The sequence below is a fragment of the Pteropus medius genome, unplaced genomic scaffold (genome assembly GCF_902729225.1).
Source record: "Pteropus medius unplaced genomic scaffold, Ma_sr-lr_union100, whole genome shotgun sequence".
NCBI lineage: Eukaryota > Metazoa > Chordata > Mammalia > Chiroptera > Pteropodidae > Pteropus > Pteropus medius.
In genome coordinates, this window is record NW_024342257.1 from 8,721,352 (window position 1) to 8,728,515 (window position 7,164).

Sequence of the window (7,164 nt, forward strand, 5' to 3'; positions counted from 1 at the left end):
ATTTTCCCAAACTATTTGTTGAAAATATTTTTTTTCTATATAAAATTTCTGGATTCCCCTCAAGCTTCCTTTTGAAAGTCTGGTTAAGTTCTTGGAGATGTTTGTTATAGTGTAAGAACTTTTCTTTTCCATGATAGCAGGCCCTAGAAATATCATACTTTCACACTAGTCCATATTTACCCACTAGTAATTTATTAAATTTTATATTTTATCTTCCTATCAGCTTTTGTGGCAGCCAGTGTGGCATCAACCCCAGGCAACCAAATGCACATATCTCACTAAAGATACCTGTCTTTCTTTAGATTTGGAATAGTTGTTTGCCCTGAAACTGCAGTTCCTGGGTGGGTTAAAAAACAATTAATTTACTGCCTATCTAGCATTCATCTTGTGGCATAAATGCCACATCTTTTTAGCTCTCTAAATTCCTCAACTGAAACTGTTTATAGGTTTTTACATCTTTGAAATATATCATCATTAATATATTCTTTTTGTTACAGCTGCTCATTTTCTTTAGTTCACCTCATTTTGATAGCTTATATATCCTACTGTAATTTACTCATGTAATTTTACTATCACAGGACATAAAAATATATTTAAACTATAATGTATTGTTTCTAATGTTGATAAACTGTACTAGTGTCTTAAAGTATAATTTGACATGGTACATTTAAAATAGGAGCCAAAAGTGTTTGACCTACTGAGGGTTTCTTTTTTCTTTTTTTTACCATATTACTAGAGCATTGATAAATATCAAATTACATTAATTGATATGGAAGATTAACTATGTAAAATATACTGACAGGGAGTAGGATAAAAAATTGCTCAGTTATGGTTCAGGCTTATAAGTAACTGAGAAACATTTTAGAGAAATAAAGCATAATCACATGAATATTATTTTTCAAAATCATTAAAATAACTAAACAAAATCAAAAGAGACACTATGGTCTTTAAGCATGTGACTTATAATATTATAAACATGGGTGTTATGAATTTAGAAGACTAAGTAATTGCTGTAAAATGAAGGAAATGGTATTATAAAGAAAAGGAAGGATCTAAGTTTCTCTTTAATGATAAGACTTACCTAAGAGAAATGAAATGAAAATAGCTGGAGAAATGGAAAGAAAATGAATGTAGAAAAGCACAAAATGCATTAGATACCAAGAGAATTAATTTGTTTAGAACAAAAATAATTAACATGGATATTTTTATTATAAATCTTACCAAATGATTGATATGTTAAACTATTCAAATTTAGAAGAATCAATTTTAGTGTTTTCCAAACTTTATTTAGTATTTGATTCTCTTTTGTTTCTCTAAAAAAAACATAACTTGGAATACTGATATATAATACAGTGCAATAGTAGCATTCTGAAAAAAATTTGTGGGAAATAATGAATCCTTGTAGAACCAACAAGGAGGCCTGCGGTTCCATTGAAAAGAACATGAAAACCAGTGTTTTATAAGAATAGTTGGAGAAGACATTTATAATTTCTTTTGCTACACAAAACCTGGAGGCGATATAGCTCTACACAGTAAGAGATATGTATGAACTGGTAACTTAAGGCTTGTTAGTGGAGATTACTAAACATATTTCTACTTATACTGAAAAACCATTGAAGAGTTATGAAAGGCCTATGATTAAGTCATTATTTTACAAATACGAGGCATACTTTGATCATTACAATGTGATGACACAATGGTCTGTACAGCAATTTGGCCAAATAAGAACTGGTTATCTTTTTTCATGTACAATTTCTTTCTATTATATTTATATAATATTTGTCAGAATGAATATATGACTTCAACATATATTCCCTTAATACAAAAATATCTGAGAGAGACTTCAAAATTGCAAAGGTCAACTCAGTATAACAGATATTATATTTTCAAATAATTATATAAAATCAAATACTTGGACTAATATTGCCTAATATTTAAAACAATGTTAAAGCCATATTTAGGCTACTTCATGGCATTAGATGTTCTTTTCCCAATTCCAAATTTAGTGTTTCTATGAAAGTACTTCATTAGTTCATTATTATTTACAAGTTGCTGAACTCTTGTAGGCATGTCAGATATTATGAAAACAATCAAATCTTCTCATTATACAAAACTTAGACTGATATATAAATGAAATTCAGGTATAAAACAAAATCATTTGTAAGGAACAGCAATTTCTTATTCAAAATGCATTATGCTCTTATGCTATTTTATAATTCTCATACAATTATCTTTGAAGAGTTTATATTGTGTTCGTAGTAAGTAGAGTCTTAAAACACGCAATAACAAGACAAAGTAAATAGACATATTAGATTCATTTTTACTTCAATCCGCATTATTATTTCCTGTTAAATATAATTTATTCGATCAAAATTTAACAAATATTTATAAATGCATTACATACAATTACATAGCAGTCGTCAATTAAAATATCATATTATGCAAAATCAATGATAGGTAACCTAAAACTTTTCTTTCTACTACCACATAGTCTTTGAAAAATGTAGACTTTTTCTATTTATTCAAATTATTTAGAGCTTTTTTTGGAAGATGTTATCCAAATATATTTTATAACATATTCTAATGAGTTATTTTAGGTTGGTACCATCACGTTTTTTTTTTTCAAAATTATGATTCTATGTTTCTTTTTTTGTTCTTAAGAAAAAAAACCTAAAACTTCATGAAGGTAACATGTGTGTATGTGTGTGTGTGTGTGTGTGTGTGTGTGTGTGTGTATCAAAGTTTTGGACCATGAACAAATGAGAAGTTTTACGAACTAATCTTTAGGCAGTCAAAAAATGAATGGGAAGCCAAACTGGGGTTAAAAAAATTTCTTGAGTTGTTTCAATCAGGCTACTTCTTATGCTTCTGCTTGTCAGTTAAGATAGGCTGATTTGCCTCAAAATTTCACTTTGAGAGTCTTAAAGAAGCATTTTAGAGAAGAAGCACAAAAGATATTTAAAGAATTGCAAATAAAGATTGAAGTTCTTTGTCAAGATACTTTTAAAATGAGTTTTATTTAAAAACATTCTATTAGCAACAATATTTTTAAGTATGTAAAAGTTATAGAAATATTTTCATTTTTAAAGGATATTGTATTTTAGCTGTGAGGAAGGAGTCATCTTGTGTGACCAATAACACACAAAATAAACCTTCAAATAGATTATAAAAAATTAAAAATCAGTGTTGCCAGTTTTCCCCATAAATATCCTTCTAGAATCAGTAGTGTTGTTTCTTAATTGGTATAAACTTCTTTATTTTCATAGCAATGAAACATGGGAAACATTTTCATCTACAAGAGAATCGTTCATGTTAATAACCTCAGATACAGTCTTACAACCAACTTTGACAAGTGCACTTCACTATAAACCTGTAATTGTCTCATAGTGTGCAATTCAAAAGATTTTGTACCATTATTCTTAATATCATAATCGTCTGTCTTCTTTTGTTCAACATGAGAAAAATATATGGGGTAAATGTTTGGAACTGAAGATTTCATTATGCTTCACCAAGAACACAATAATATATTTATTACAATCTTAATAGAACTAACAAAAATAGATATATGGGACTTTGCTGTTACCTCTTTTTAAAAAAGAACATTCAACTGAGTAAATTTGAAGATCTAATTGGCTTTATTGAACATTTCATGAATTCGGACAGGATCCCATTTCAAATAAGAAGGAGCTCCAAAGAGCTATATAAAATGAAAGGTTTTCCTAGGCAGAAGAGTTAAGGTGTAAAGAAAGAACCAATTACCTTATCTTCCTTTGGGGGATGGAAAGGGCCTATGTGGCAGATAAACTCATTGGTGCTTCCCAGAAAATTCCAGGCTTGCAGGTAAGAAATACATTCCTGGGGAAGATTAAAACTGCAGTTAGGTTAGGTAGTAAGTCCTGGTTTAATGACATAGATTTAGCACAAGTGACTTCAATTTGGGCCTGTTTTCTCTTTTTTAAATATACCTATGAGTTAGATAAGATGCAATAATATATGTAAATATTTAATACAAATTTGTAAATATATTAGTTATAGTTACAAGTTCATAAATATTGGTACTTTAGTTCTGCTTCTGCACTATTTATCTGTTTACATTTAGTAATGTTATTGACAATTTTGTGGTCTTAGTTTTTTCTACTATAAAATTAAGGTCTATTTCCTTTATAAAACTTTATGATCTATGGTAAACAATTATAGGTAAAAATGTAAATAAAATACAATTTGGAATTTTAAAAAATCCCCCCCATGAAGTTGTTGGCCATCACTTTATAGGTTTTGTAATTTGCAAAACAAGTCTTATAAAAGATAAATACTTGCTCTTAGAAGTATTTGCTGAATTTTAAGTGGTTGTCACAAAGTGTTGCTGAATTTGTGATTTCCAGTATTTATTATGACTTTTTCTAGATAAGATCCCAGGGGTGGTCACAATAATAATATTATTGGTAATAACATTAACACAATAATAATATCATTATTAAAATACTTTATTTTGAAATGTGAATTCAAACTCAAGGGGAAAGAACATAAAAGTCATGTGTACTCTGGATAAAAGTTAACTTTATATTTTATGTATTAACTTTCAGAGTCTAATTACATCTGGTTTTCCTTAGAGACAGGCTCATTCCAGTTAATAGGTGAAAGGTTTTGTTATATTTATGGTAAATCTTAATTCAAAATACAAAGGCTTTTTGTTTCTCTTCCCAGCTGGTCTTTAATTGTTTTTTTTTTCCTCCATGAGTATGATTCTTCGAAATTCACTGTGCTGAAAGTGTAATAGCCCGCAGAAATGTGAAAGGGTTAAAGAATAATTAAAACCTGAAACTGGACAAAGGAAGTCTATAACTTAGGCCTAGTTTCTGGAACCCCTAACCACATTCTGTTAATCATGAAACTTGTAACAATGAGCTCATACGCTAACTGCCAATTTTAGCCTGTGTAACCCTGCTTGCTTGCGTGGCATGAAAAATAATCAATTGTATATAAGCTGAAAATTACTGTTTGGCCATCGCCCATGGGAACACTGGCTATAGCCCATGGGAACATAGGCAATCACCCATAGGAACATAACATTCTAACAACAAGCTTTCTGCTTCTGTACTTCCCGCTTGCATACCTGACCAGTGGGTTGACAGGTAGTGAATAGGAGAAAGATAGACCTTTGTGTTTAAGACAGAATGAGGAATAGGATTTGGGGCTTAAAAACCTTGTATCTTAGCATTTCGGGGCTGCTCCTTTGCAAGGACAGCCGCCGGCTAATAAACTGTCTCCTGGTTAAGAGCATTCAAGTTGGGTCTGGTTATTCTGGACACAACAAAAGTAACAGAACCTACATTAAATTTAGAATAGTTTAGAAAAACTTGTTCTCATTCTATTTTAGAGGTGCAAATTTGTGTTTATTGATTTTTGCAAACAGATACATTTATAAAGATAGTACATTAGTTTAATACATATTTGATCTCATAACAAGACCTTTAATCAAAGTTTTTTATTGTTTTAAAGCTAAAGATTTATGTAAAGTAAGATAAATAATAACATTTAAAATCTGCCCAGAGTCTACAACCATGCCACCCTGAACAAGCCCTATCCCATCTGATCTCAGAAGCTAAGCTGGGTCAGGCCTGGTTAGCACTAGGATGGGAGACCACCTAGGAAAACCAGGTGCTGTAGGCGTAAAAAATAAAAAAATAAAAAAAATAAGGGATTGTAAGCTGATAGGGTCCTTACAATCTGTGAGGTCAATCAAGGATTGCCTCACCTAAAAAAGTAATAATAATAAAATAAAATAAATAAATAAAATCTGCCCAGAAAAACATAAACATTTCTAAAGTAAATTTAATTTTGAGGTAATAGAGAGCTAAAATTTACTTGCAAATATAAAATACATTAGGACAACTGGAAAACGCATACTTTAAAAAGAATGTTAAAATCGAGAGTTTTGAATTTCAAGTTAATAAAAAAATAAACATACATTGAGAAGTATATTATCTACCTCTCGTAAAAATCAAGTTTTCTACAGATTAAAATCATAGAGATAGAGCATTTCAGGTATTTCCTAAGAAACATTTCCTAAGCAATAACAATTTCAATTTAAAAAGTAGTAAAATTGTTCCACCCCTTTAGCTGATAAAAATTTTTATTTCCTGCTGTGAGGACAAATCTTAGCTCTAATGTTTTCTTATAATTAAAAGAATTTAAGAGTGAATTTGGAATATGTTCCTAATGCTGGAACACTTTGAAATTTGTTGTCAAATTGTCAGGGCAGCACAGACTCTTCCCAGCATCCACATGTGGCTTCTGTTTTTGGCATGCAAATCGCAGTCACAGTTGTCTAAATGTAACTGGTAACTGGCAATAGTCTATGTTTTCCTTATATATAATGGTGGATTTTTATCAAAAGAAGAAGAATATTCTGAGACACAATGGTGTGAGCATGCCATTCCAAACACACTGTCTTGAACATATGTAGATGTAAATCAGAGGTCTTTGATTAGTGATAAAAATAAAATATAACCATTTATTGCATCTTTTGTATTTCATAGTGTTTTTAATGTATTTCAATTGTTAAGCATTTTAATGACCTCAACCTCATGAAATATTTAATCTGAAGTTTAGAGTGATGTGGTCTTTATTTTTTAAAAAATATAACATTATTTTAGCTCCCAATTTGAATTGATGGTGTATGGTACTATTGATCTGCATAATAAAGCATTATTGATAGAATAGTGCAAAATAACTTTTTTTATTATTATGATAATGACACTGGTTAACAAAATCCAGTAAGTTTCAGGAGTACTATTTATCCCTAAGGCATATATATATATATATATAACTTCAGATTAAATATTTCATGAGGTAGAGGTCATTAAAATGCTTAACAATTATATATATATATATAATAATCTATGTATATATATAATAATTTATATATATATATATATAAAATGCTTAACAAATATATATATATTACTTTGTTGCAAAATAACTTCTATGCTGCACTGTTCTTAACACTCAAACTACACAGAAAGACTGCTCCTATAACAGCTCAAATTACTCATTTTGATCTCAAGGGTAAAGTTACAACAATCTTGTTAACATCGATCACATTCAAAGGAACTTGAAACATAACATAGTATTAACTGTGTTTATTTTTTTAATAAAGCTATT

The 7,164-nt window shown here is 29.6% G+C and overlaps 1 pseudogene; it reads left to right on the top strand.

Annotated features, from left to right (window-relative positions):
- The first annotated feature begins 5,551 nt into the window (after positions 1 to 5,551).
- Positions 5,552 to 5,670, top strand: LOC120600239 (uncharacterized; annotated as a pseudogene).
- Positions 5,671 to 7,164: the final 1,494 nt, after the last annotated feature.